The sequence below is a fragment of the Pinus tabuliformis genome, chromosome X (assembly GCF_031772625.1).
Source record: "Pinus tabuliformis cultivar Carrire ecotype Pingquan chromosome X, CPIR1, whole genome shotgun sequence".
NCBI lineage: Eukaryota > Viridiplantae > Streptophyta > Pinopsida > Pinales > Pinaceae > Pinus > Pinus tabuliformis.
In genome coordinates this window covers 429,817,808-429,830,980 of record NC_142308.1, presented here as the reverse complement: position 1 = coordinate 429,830,980, position 13,173 = coordinate 429,817,808, and the positions used below count along the sequence as shown (strand labels likewise).

The 13,173-nt window shown below is 39.6% G+C and overlaps 1 pseudogene across 1 annotated transcript in view; it reads left to right on the top strand.

Moving 5' to 3' along the window:
* LOC149140402 (serine/threonine-protein kinase GRIK2-like) overlaps nucleotides 1–13,173 on the top strand; it is a 367,198-nt pseudogene that overhangs the window by 136,885 nt on the left and 217,140 nt on the right. The window contains exons 6-8 of the transcript XR_016264171.1: nucleotides 464–538; nucleotides 638–725; nucleotides 12,772–12,896. The product of XR_016264171.1 is annotated as a serine/threonine-protein kinase GRIK2-like (transcript). The remainder of the gene's footprint in view (nucleotides 1–463; nucleotides 539–637; nucleotides 726–12,771; nucleotides 12,897–13,173) is intronic.

Sequence of the window (13,173 nt, the reverse complement as noted above, 5' to 3'; positions counted from 1 at the left end):
CTTTCCATTAGAGCACACTCCCATGGGAAAAATATAAATTCATAATTATGTAGAGGTTAGTAAAATATTTGTGATAGCACAACTTTGGTTAGATCCTTTGTGATGGAATTCTTGCATATTGTATATATTCATTCCTTTTCAGATGTTCATGGCTTGACTAATAAGCATTTTTATGATAAAAAAATTTAGGGAGTTAATTAAACATGGCTACTTAAGACCACAAACTGTTTCTTGCAAAACAATGTATTGTTGGATTTGAATTCTTAATGGAGATGAAAGTAGCCAATTTGGTTTGTCATTGTTTTTATTCTTATAGGCCAACATGCACTATGTGTTGTGCTCTTTCTACTATTGGTTATTGCTATTGTATTATTGATTACTAGGACTGGACATGCAATGTCATAAGACGGGCTTGACTTCTCTTTTGTGCATTACAATTTGTTTACCCATTGATTTAATGCAGGTATTTCGGAAGTCTCGACTCTGTAAGATTAGAATAACTCATTCAGAAACTGCAATGACAAATGTTCTAAGAGAGGTGAGTGACAAAACTATTGCCTATTTGAAGACCTTTTTTTAACATCTTGACATACATATGCATGATGTTGTGTTTATTTTTCAAATTTTGGTTTATTAGATATCAATTATGAAGCAATTGGATAATCCGAATATTGTGAAGTTAATTGAAGTGATTGATGATCCAACGAGTGATCGCCTTTATGTGGGTAAGTTCACTAAGACTAAATGAATGGAATGTTTAGTGCATTGAGATTCAAGGATTTACAATTTTTTTTAAAATCTAATATTAACTATTGTTTTATTTGGTAGTTTTTGTATATTATAAAATGATAAGTTTAATACCTTATAATCTCTAGTACCAGATGTAAAAAATTGACTTGATTGTTTGGGCACTAGTTTTCATTGGCATCTTAAATACCAGTTCAAAATGGTTAGAGCACAGATGGATCTTTATTCATATATGCATATTTCAATATTGGTTTCAAATGCTAGTTTAGACCTTGCTACAACAAAATCTAGCACCTTGTGCAATGCCTCACTAGGTAACCTAGACAATGTGCAACACTTGGGAGTGTCACCACTGTCACTTTAGTAACTAATCCCTTCGTTTTAGTGATGGACACAATCCAACACAAGGGAGGCTTCCCTAGTATGGCTTAGGGATCAAATAACCCATGGACCTTAAGCTAAGTGCCCCCTAAGGATCCTACAATGAAAATTTTCCGAATATAGGTATAGCCAATTAGGGTTTGAGGTGGATGGAGTAATTTTGAGATTTGGGTTCAAGGTTGTTGTGGCTCAATATAGAGGCTATGTTTGACCTATAAAGGCTTTAATAGGTTTCCTGAGCACACCTAGCAAGGAATTACTCAAAACTATCATAAACTAGGGTTTAAAATTAACAAATTGCAACAACACAATAGTAGATGTTGTTGGAAATTTGATTGAAAGATTGAATTTTTCATCATGATAATTACTTGTGACTGTTTGTATAAGTTTTTCATTTAGTATTTACTTCATTCATTAGGTCATCAAGCAATTATACAAATACAATGTGTAAATGATAAGGGACACCGGAAATTAGGCCAGAGGCCAAGGCAAAACCCACAAGGGGAAAACCCAACAATCCTTTCCTTATATGATCTTCGTCAACAAGAGAAATCCAATTCATAGACAAATTGACTTGTAGATCTATAATTCAAGTGCCAAGACGAACCTCCACCAAGCAACAATTGTTCACATGAATTCTGTCACAAGCTTGTCCATAATATGCCATACAACTTTTCAAGAGACTCGCATACTGTAAAAGTATAGTGTCATAGAAAAATCCGCATACCATAGTGCCACAGGAAATCCACATATCACAATTCCACAAAGCCACAAAAGATTTGCATAAGCTTTAGAGGATATCAAGAGAAAACTTCGGTCTTCTTGTGATTAATGACTACTTTTGTTTTTGTCCTTTAATAGTCCTTCTTGTTCATTTTGTATCAGAGGTAAGTGTGTGATCATGTCCAAATCAATGTTATTAGAACTGAATTGGTGATCGAATTGGAAAACCTTGTGGATCGAGAACCGGTCCAAAATTGGTAAAAAGTCGGAAAAAAACCGGTTAAACAAAAACACATAAAATATTCATATTTTAAAGAAAAACATATATATTCATGTGCGTCCATATGAATCCAAACCATTTATCCTCAAATATGCAAAAGTTCTCATTTACATAGCATGTAAGGGTGCACATAACCAAAATTGCATCGAGTGAAATCCATCTCTGAACCAAAAATACATCAACAAATAGGCTCTTGATGGCCTCTAGCATCCAAAAAAAATCATGCTACAAAAAACGCCTACATATCATTAAAATCATTACCTATATTGGGGTCTTCGTCATCAATATAAACATTTAGGCATTAAAATAAGATAGAAAAAACATAGCATGTCATGTCAAGATTTTGTTTGTGCGATGAGTACATTTTTAGTAGAGTCATGATAGAGGAGTTCAACAACCAATGCCACTAACATCAAAGTACATAGAGGGCTTGACGCTCTTTATTAAATACTAGTTCCATACCCTCGTACATGACAAAATCCACTATAAATGTTGCAATCCCTCCAATCTTGAAATCATGAAAAGCTGTCAAGTCTGTTGTATGTTGAGTGAAATCTAAAATTCTACTTTCTCCATATGAAATCCAATGAGGTTGGAACCACTCTCAAACATCTTGAGTCATTTCATGGTAATGTTAAAAATTTAAGTGATAGGATGAAAATGAAAGATAAAGGAGAATGTCACTTTTACTTTAAAAATTTAAGAATTTAACATTACCATGAATCGCATAGCAATACTAGGGCCATAGGCTTGATTATTGGGCTGAGGGCCATAGGCGTGAATATTAGGCTAGCCTAGGGGATAATTAGAAGTGGGTCAACCAATTGAAAAAGTTAAAAAAGGCATTTTTTTACGTTGGCCTGCATTGGTACAAACTACATGGAACTAGTCCTGAACCAGCCGGTTTGGTCTGGTTTCATTACAAAACTAGCCAGTTTGGTACCGAACTGGCCTATTCCAGTTCGGAGGCCCGGTTTGGACCGGTTTTGGGCATAACGGTCTGATCGACCGGTTCCATTGGTTCTGGTCCAATTCTGATAACACTGGTCCAAATGAGAGACTCGAATGGGCTATAAATAGTCTTCTCCACAATCAAATGGGTGTCATATGTAGCTGAGCCGGCTTGTTGCTTGGAAGGCCGACTTAGCAATTTGGAGGGACAATTGACACTTATAAAAATCCAAATTTTCTTCTTTTCACAGGGTCAAGAAGAACATGCCCTTTTACCTTTTTCTTTTGACCAAAATAAAGTATGAAGAACATGCTAGAAAATGATAATAATTTTCTTCCTTTTTTTTTACATAAAATACATATTGATACAATGACATTTATGAAGACTTAAACTAGCTACAATCTCCTACACTCCCTCTTAACTAGGGAGGTATTCATAATGACTCATCAAAATATTCTCAAGTTGAAATATTCATATAAGAAATGATCCAGATTGATAAGCATCAACATCATAACCAACATTGTCATATTACCAAGGCTTCTTCTCAACTTGCTAGGGTTTTTGTAAACCTTAGACTCTTAATTTGCAAGTGCCCAAATCCCAAGACCCTAGATATCTTACGTTATTGATTTAATCGACAGTTAATCTTGACTTCATCAAGCCTTGTATTTCATCATGATAGATGTCGATATTCAAGAGACTTTGGCATCAACTTTTACTTCAATATCCTTGGCTTGTGAGATTGTAGTTTTTAATACTTTACCTTGAAGAAGAGCTCGGCCTTCTTTTGTTGGAAGTTGCGCTTCTTGTGTCAAGGTAAATCTTTCTAATCAAAAGTATATACGATGCATCAAGGTGTTGATATCCAACTTTTCATAGAGCCTTAGATATATATGTCACTTTTGGTTTGCAAGGGTCGTGTCATGTTTGGTCAGATTCAACAAATACTTTAGGTGATTTTACTTATCAATGTTGAGGTCTGCATACAAGCTTTCTTCATCATTTGAGAATGCCATTTGTCCTCATCAGGTCTCATGTGTGGCTTATGTGACAAATCTTAGATTACTGCATTTTTCAATCTTTTGAATATTCAAACAACTATCAAGTCAGCTTCTAGTTATGTATCTTGACCCTTTTAGAAGAGTTTGAATGAATGTTATAGAAGAGAGAGCTTTGAATGTCAATGTTTATTGCCTCAGACATGCTGATAAAGTACTCCACGTCTTTGGCTTCGTATTATAGGAGTCATGAGCTTCGGATGCCAAATTACAAGAGCCATAAACTTCACATTGCTTGGATTTGATTCTAATTCAGATTTTCTGGTTTAATGAACTTCACACAGGTTATATGACTTGGATCATGACAAACGAACTTGCACTTGTTCACAGGAAAAGAAGCTCGTTCTTAACTTTCTCAGCTTCGAACTTTATTAAGGGTATAAACTGCAAACCATTCTTCATTTAGGGCTCCTTTATAATGCACAAGACCTTGAACTGAGGAATTAGAACAAGGATAGAATTAGGATCATTATTTTCGGATGCCACATAAGTTACTGAGATGTCATTTCTTCTCTTTGTCATCAAGCTTGCCAACACAAAGATGTATTACCATAAATAGTTTGTATAACACAAAAGTAATACTGTAATGACCCATATCGAATTACGTGAAAAATGGAATATTCGCATGCATACAAGGCATGCATATGATAACTACATATGCATGCAACGCATTTGCACTAGTATGCATACTAGTTGAATACTTAACTCAGAAGAAAATTTAAAATTTATATTTATGAGTAAATTAATAAAGAAATATTCATAAAAAATTATAATAAAGAAATAAAATAAAATTGATAAATTATAAATTATATAATTTGTGAGTAAATTAATAAAATAACATAAATAAATTATATTTATAAACAAATGTTATAAAATCATAATTATAACTAAATTAATAAAGAAATATAATTAAATTATATTTGCAAACAAATATTAGAAATTCATAAATATAATAAAGAAATACAAATAAATAATGTTATAAACAAGTATTATATTTGTTTCAAACTTCAAAATATAAAATCAACCTAGCCTCACGAATAAATTGCAGACGCCTCTACCATCAACCTTGAGCGTAGGTGGCAAATGAATGCTTGGAATCAACTACACCTTATCCCTTATCCCATTTTTGATGGAACTGGGAGGCAAGGTGGCCATCGTTTGGGAGACAAAAGGGATTTTATATAAGACAGGGGAAGAAAATTGGGAAAAAAGAGGGGGAAGAGTTTTTAGAGTGTTTCACAAATAGAGAAGGAATTTCTGAGGAAGCCACAGGAAAAGAGGAAGGTTGAGCCTTGATTATTCTTGGAACTATGGGTACGAGGGCTAGAAGACCTCCATTTTGAAGTCTGTTAGATCTGAGAAGCGAATAGGTTGATCCCAAATAGGCTATTTGATACAATCTTTGGATGCCTTACTGGCTATCTGATACGGAGAATTTGACTAGCAGAGAAATTAGTGAGAAATACCTCACACTATCACTGGCAATTCGACACTGATCCAGCCACCAAATAGCTAGCCCCAAGCTGCCTCTGCGCAGTCACTGCGTTTCTATGCGTCACAACTGATAGGGATTGCGTCACTCCCTCTAATGGATTGATCTGCTCGCTAGATGCTCGATCCTCTGGCCCTCTGGTCTCAACCCCAGTTCCTCGCACTGGATCTGATCTGCTCCTCAACAAATTTGCGAATCTCCTCAAGGGCTCTACGCTGTCTCAGCGTGGCTCTACATTGCCTCTTCTGGTTTTCTCTCTGCCTCCTTTGCAATGTATCCCCGGATCAGGAAACTCTCCAACAAAAAAACTATCCTTGCACCTCATTGCAAGAAATCTCCTCGATGACTTCTCCTGCAACTGTTGTGCTGCTCTCTTAAGAAATCGATCTCTTGATCTCTCTCCATGTGTCTTTCCAAATGCCCATCAAACTTCTTCTTATAATCTTCTCGTTGATCAATCAACGACCTAGATTAGATTCTAATCAATGGCTCAGATCATCTTGACGTGATCCTCATTTTTCTCTAGAAGATTCACACCCAGTTTAATTAATACACTTTAATTATTTTAATTTCCTTAGTTTAGACTTAGGCATCCATTAAAAATAATTAATAATTTTAATTAAACCTCCTCCGGGTGGAATTTCCAAAACGATTTCTGGGTATTGTGGAATGCATGTGTCCTATCCTCCCCGCAAATCTTGAGGCTAGAGCACATCCGATGCTACCAAAAATCAACAATTTCAATGCTCAAATGATGGAAAGATCCCCCAAGAAAAACTGTGCATGCCCAAGTGGAACTGATAGCTGCTATTGAAAGTGAACTGGAGGAATTGCTCTGAAGAATGCTCAGAATGAGCTAAAACTTTGATGGTGGCCTCCTCACTAGATATCCGGCAAGACCCAGAAATATCTCATGAACCCAAGTGGTGGAAATGGTCCCAGGGTGAACTACACCGTCCAACAATTTCTGTTGCTGGCTGTTGAATGGAACTAAGAATCCTGCCCTCAAAAGTGCTTAGAAAATTTAGCAAAATCAATCTTAGCCTCCTCTCACCAAACACACAAAAATCTAGCAAGGGTTTGGGCTAAATCCACGGCCCCTGGTGACCCCCAACAAGTGCAAATTGCCCAATCTAGTTAGAAAACGCCCCACAGTTTTGATATTACTAAATTATGCCCCAAATCTACGATGGAAAATCTCTCCCAACTCCGACTATTACTCCATTGAGAAATACCTCCTATCTCCAGCCCTTATCTCTCCGCAAATTATTCTCCCTTCTTCCCTTGCGCAGGCTAAGCTAGAAACCCCTGCACAATGTTCACAGTGAGAGAGATGACTCCTCAAAATCCTTGCCTGACAACCCAACAAATTCGTTGCAAAATCTCCAGCAATGCGTGGGAAAACTCTTGCAAATCCTCCGGAACTCTAGTGTTGGAATTTCTAACTCTAATATGTTAGAAACCCTTCATGCACTTTACTGATTTATTCCTACCTACTTGTTCTTTTAATTAACAAGTTATTTACCATGTAAATACTGGAAATAACTACAAGTACATGCTCAACACATTATAGATCATCAACTGAAGGAAAATAGAAACAAGCACACAAGTGACACCGTTGTTTTTGGACTAATGTCCTTGGAAAAACCCAATGCGGGAAAACCGGTGCAATTATCTGAGGGTTTGATTTATTAAGCAGTTTCATAATACAATCTGGGTGCCAAATCCGACTCACCCAACTGAAAAATTCTCGATAGTAGTACCTCTCTACTCAGAAGCAGATATTCCAGCTGAAACCTCGGATAAACACTCTGGCAGCTCCACAGCTCCAATTTGCCCCACGAAACCCCAACGTCAGCCTCTAGGGATTGCGTCAGCCTCTCTTTGGCCCAACGTTAGCCCAACATCACTCTGGCTTGGCCTGCGTTAGCCTCTGTAGGCACTGCGTCAACCCTCTGGCCCTCTGCGTCACGCACGCTGGCCCTCTGAGGCACTGTGTAGCTCCTGGCTGCCTCTGCGTGAGCCCTGGCTGGCTCTGCGTGAACCCTTGATTGCTTCTGCGTCCCTCTCTCCGGCTACTGTGCTAATCCTCCCGGTGCTATCTCTGTCTCTCTGCTTCTGTATTCACTGCCCCTCAGCTGCAACTTTGATCACTCTCAACTTTCTCAGCAAACCCAACCCCAAAAATTGAAATCTTGATCTCTTGGTGTTTTCTCCAAGTGACCCTCAAGCCTCCTCTTATACTTTTCTCTTTGACAATTCAACGACCGAGATTAAGTCCCTAATCAACTACTAAGATTAGATCTGGCTTGATCCATGCCTTTTGGACCATTCTAACACAATTTTATATTAATTCACATTAATATTTTAATTTCTCTAAGTTTAGACTTAGGGACTCCATTAAAAATATTAATTATTTTAATATCTCCCAAACTGTTTAGAATCTGCCCATACCCTTTCTGGGTATTGGATATCTCATGTGCCTTAGCCTCTCCACCAATATTCATTGCTAGAGCACATCTGATGCTACCCTAAATCAACACTCCCTCTTAGCGAGGATTGTGCTCTAGTAATACTCCTCACTGAGCATCACTTTGATCATTCGGCATCGGTCCCTGTGTTGATGCTAGGCCTGCTGCCCAACATCCTATGCACTACTGCATCCTGTACTGCTACCCATGGCCCTGTCACTGCCACTATTGCATCTGTACTGGAACTCCCTTTGCATTCGTGTTGCTGCCTATGGCCCTGCCACTGCTACTGCTGCATCTGCACTGCAACCCCTCTCATCATGCTGCATTGTGTTGCCCATAGCACTACCACTGCGAATTGCTGCACTACAACCCAGTTACTGAGAAGTAAGTAATTGATCTCCCAACTCTGACATCTTTGTCAAGCTAGAGACTCCCCTGATGCTAAAGCTCCCTCTGTCACTGACAAGTGCTCCCTCTCTGACCTCTGCACTGCTGCAACAACTCCATGCATCTCGCATCGTTGCACACCTCTCTGTGCCATCCTGCACTGGTGCAACACTCCCGTGCCTCTCGCACTGTTGCAGCCTGCTAGCCTCACACTGTCTTGGGAATCTTGCACTATTGCTCCCTCTGTCGCTCCATCCGCATTCGTCTCTACTGACATCGCCAGTACTACTACTCCTCTTCGAGGCTCTCATAGCAAGGTCTAATCCAAGAGGCTGGGTACCTCGAGGATCTTGCCCCTCATCGCTTGTAGTCCGTTTGACTACAGCTTGATGTCTCACCACTTCTTCTGAAGTGGAACATGAGCACTCATGGCATAATCATCGTCTGTTTCCACTTCCTTCTCTGCCCTTGTTGACGCTGCCTTGGTCTCAGAGGCCTTTCCCTTACTCTTCTTCCTTGGACACTGGGTCGCATAATGACCCAGCTCCCCACAGTGGAAGCATATGACCTTGGAGAGGTCCTTCTTCTTCCGTGTCTCCTGCTTTTGCTCAGATGCTAGGGCAACATCCTCCTCCTCCTCCTTCTTGATTCTGATCCCCTTGTAGCTGCTTCCCACTTTGCTCAGCTTTCTGATCTCTTCTTGGCGAAGAGAAACCTACATTTCCTCCCAATCTGGAAGGGTTGCCCTGCCCAATATGCTCTGGACAAACACCTCCCAGTCTTCTAAGACTGCGTTCAGGGCTGTTCTCACCATCAATTCTGGATTTGGCGTTGCCCCTATGGAAGTTAGCTGATCTCGGATTTCCTTCAATCGACCGAGGAATGGGTCGATTTGTTTTCCCTTCTGCATCCGGTATGATCACAGTTGATTTTCTAGTAGCATCTTCCTCTGCACGGAAGTATGCTGATACAATTTGGTCAAGGCCTCCCACATCTCCTATGCCATGTTCTTCTCGGCAATATGTGGTACTATATGATCCTTGACCCCATCAAGGATGATACTCTTAGCCCTCGCCATTGCATCCTCATACCTGTCGTTATCAATTGGATCAACTAGGATAGCTATCGTCCTCAAGGCGAAGTGCTTGACACGATTCCTGTCTATTATGGATAAGATTCTAGCCTTCTATACTACGAAGTTTGAGGCTTCGTCCAGTCTGTCTTGGTCTCTTACTCCGTGTAGTTCCATTTTGTTGGTCCTCTACTTCCCTCCTGGAAGTTCTCGATATGACTCCCTCTGAGCCTTGATTTCCCTCCTGGAAACCCTTCTGCCAATGTCAAGATGCCCCTCTCCAATTGTTTGTGCAACTGCAACACTGATCGGTATTCCTTGGCTAGAAATCTACCTCGGCAGCAACTCCCTCTACCTTGGCCTTGCCTTGTTAGGTACTGTTCTGACTACAATACTCCACCAGCTTCACTCTACAACTTACCCATAGCCTCCTAAACCCCAACAAACTGAAGGTTAGAGCTCCTAGGCTCTGCGCAATCCCGGCACCAGCAAATCAGCCTCCTCAGCCAACTGCGTCAGCCCTCCTGGCCTCTGCGTGAGCCTGCCTTTGCCTCCCTCAGCCTCTTCCTGGCTCAGTCTTGATTACGCAGGCACTGCGTCACCCCTTCCTTGCTGCTACTCTGCTAGGAACAGCTTCTGTCACTCGGGACAACTGTTTTCTGCTGCTGCTGCTCTGCTTGGCTGATGTCCTCAGTTCCCTATGATCTGCAGCCACCCTCTGATACCATGTTGGAATTTCTAAGTCTGATACGTTAGAAACCCTTCATGCACTTTACTGATTTATTCCTACCTACTTGTTCTGTTAATTAACAAGTTATTTACCATGTAAATACTGGAAATAAATACAAGTACATGCTCAACACATTACAGATCATCAACCGAAGGAAATAGAAACATGCACTCAAGTGACACCATTGTTTTTGGACTAATCTCCTCGGAAAAACCCAATGCGGGAAAACCAGTGCAGCTATCTTAGGGTTTGATTTATTAAGCAGTTTCAGAATACAATCTGGGTGCCAAATCTGGCTCACCCATCATAAAAATTCTCGGCAGTAGTACCTCTCTACTCGGAAGCAGATATTCCGGCTGAAACCCCGGATAAACACTCTGGCAGCTCCACAACTCCAATCTGCTCCACGAAACCACTCTGAGGCACTGCACAGCTCCTGGCTGCTTCTGTGTGAGCCCTGACTGGCTTTGCATGAACCCCTTGGCTGTTTCTGCGTCCCTCTCTTCGGCTACTATGCTGATCCTCCTGGTGCTATCTCTGCCTCTCTGCTTTTGTATTCACTACCCCTTAACTGCAACTCTAATCACTCTCTCAACTTTCTCAGCAAACTCAGCCCTAGAAAGTCGAAATCTTGATCTCTTGGTGTGTTCTCCAAGTGACCCTCAAGCCTCCTCTTATACTTTTCTCGTTGACAATTCAATGGCCGAGATTAAGTCCCTAATCAATGGCTAAAATTAGATCTGGCTTGATCCATGCCTTTTGGACCATTCTAACACAGTTTTATATTAATTCACATTAATATTTTAATTTCCCTAAGTTTAGATTAGGGACTCCATTAAAAATATTAATTATTTTAATATCTCCCAAACTGTTTAGAATCTGTCCAAACCCTTTCTGGGTATTGGAGATCTCATGTGCCTTAGCCTGTCCACCAATTTTCGTGGCTAGAGCACATCTGATGCTACCCCAAATCAACATCTAGTAATCTATAACTGATCTCAATTAGGGGCCCTCGAACAACTTTTGCGCCCAAGTTAAATATGCACCAGTTGCAAATGATCTGCAATGTAGCTCCTTTAGAAGTCCCAAGATAGACTTCTCTCCACTCTCCTAGGGTGACACTTGGAGTTCACTGAAGGTAGAGGTGGAATTCCTGCTTGGGAATCCCGTGTGCTAAACAACACCAGTTGACTTGGCTAAACAACTCAAAAAATCTTGTGTTCAGAAGTTAGATTGTCAAAAGATGCAAATGAAGGCGTCTTCTCCTTATTTATAATTGTTGGCCACCTTTTCTCCCTTGGTGGCTCCCACTCTTTCTCTCTCCTAATTCACACCCCTCCTCTTTTCTCTCTCCTCCAAGAGCGTGAGTTCCCTTCTTGGGCCAAATTTCTCTCTCTTGTGGGCCCTACGTTCCACTAGAGTTGCAATTTCCCTTTTTCCTCCTAAGTCCCAATGCTGGAATTGCCACCTCTTCCAAAAACTATCTCTAATGTGGAAAACCAAAATTGGGGATATTACAATATGTCTCTGAATGCTAGACTTTATTGATGATTGGTTTTACAGCTAGATGTATTTTGAGTTGTCTTTGCATTAGCATTATTGCTTTGAATTTTTGGCAATGGAATCACTGCATTAAACTTTGATTGATCTCTTAACTGACATCCGCATGAAGAGCTTTGGCACAAGATTTTTGAGTATAGTTGTGTGTCAAGAATAGCCCTCTTTGTCTACTTGAATGCTTGTTTGCTCTAGATTATTTTAGACTTCTCGTTGACACTGGTGCAGAGATATCACACAGTGATTAGATCATGATGAATTGATGCTATCCTCATATCCTTATGAGACTGTGGCTCTTCATCTGATCAACATAACTCTGATAAAATCAATTGTCTGTCAAACAATTCTTGCTTCAACCTTGTCATAGTGATGTCTTTTAAATTCTTTTACACTGGACATGGAATCTGTGCTTAACTTCTGCATATATGTATGAAGTTTTAGAGCATGATAACTTTACCGCTGTATCTGCTATGAATATGGTTTGGCTGTCATTGACATGACACTTTACATTGAATACACTTCATTTAATGTCTCGTGTGCCTATGGATTTTTGCAAGCTCTATTTTGATGAACCCTTAAAACATATGAATTTTGAGAATTTTCTGCATTCTCACCTACACACACTCCTGAAGCCCGAAATCTGGTAAATTGGTTCTTCCTGGAAATGCATATGCAGCTACTGGCCTTAAAGTTTAAACATATACTATGTGAAACTTCACTCGTGTTGTTAAAGTTAGATGATCTGCAATTAGGCATTCCCTTTAAGGATGATGTGATTCACTTGTATTTAATGGCATATGCTTCATGGATACATCTACATGTTCAATTTTCTTCTATATGTTTCCATCTATTCTTTGAGAATGCAAATTGAAATGTTCTTGCTATTTTTCTTATTGCCCTTTTCTTTTGCTGTCTTAGTATTAGAGTACATGGAGGGAGGGTGGATTTTTAAAGGCTCAGGCCCTCCTGGTGGAATTGGAGAGGGTATTGCTTATAAGTACTTACGAGACATTATTGCTGGACTGAAGTATCTTCATGATAATGTAAGTTTCGCAAAGGATTGGATATACTTCTAATTTTTTAACTAGATAAAATGTTTTTTATTGTTTCTTTTTAAGGGATTGAGCTTGCTTTTAATGTCTGCCTGAACTAGTCATCACTTTTGGTGGTTTACATTGTTTAGATGACAAGGAGCATGTATATATTAACTGCTACTTATCTCCAGATTTTGATTGCTTCCACTGATTTGGAACTTTTAGCCTTTGCATTAACTCTTAAACATTGCTTTCAGAGAAATAAAACCTTTTGATGGCAACACAT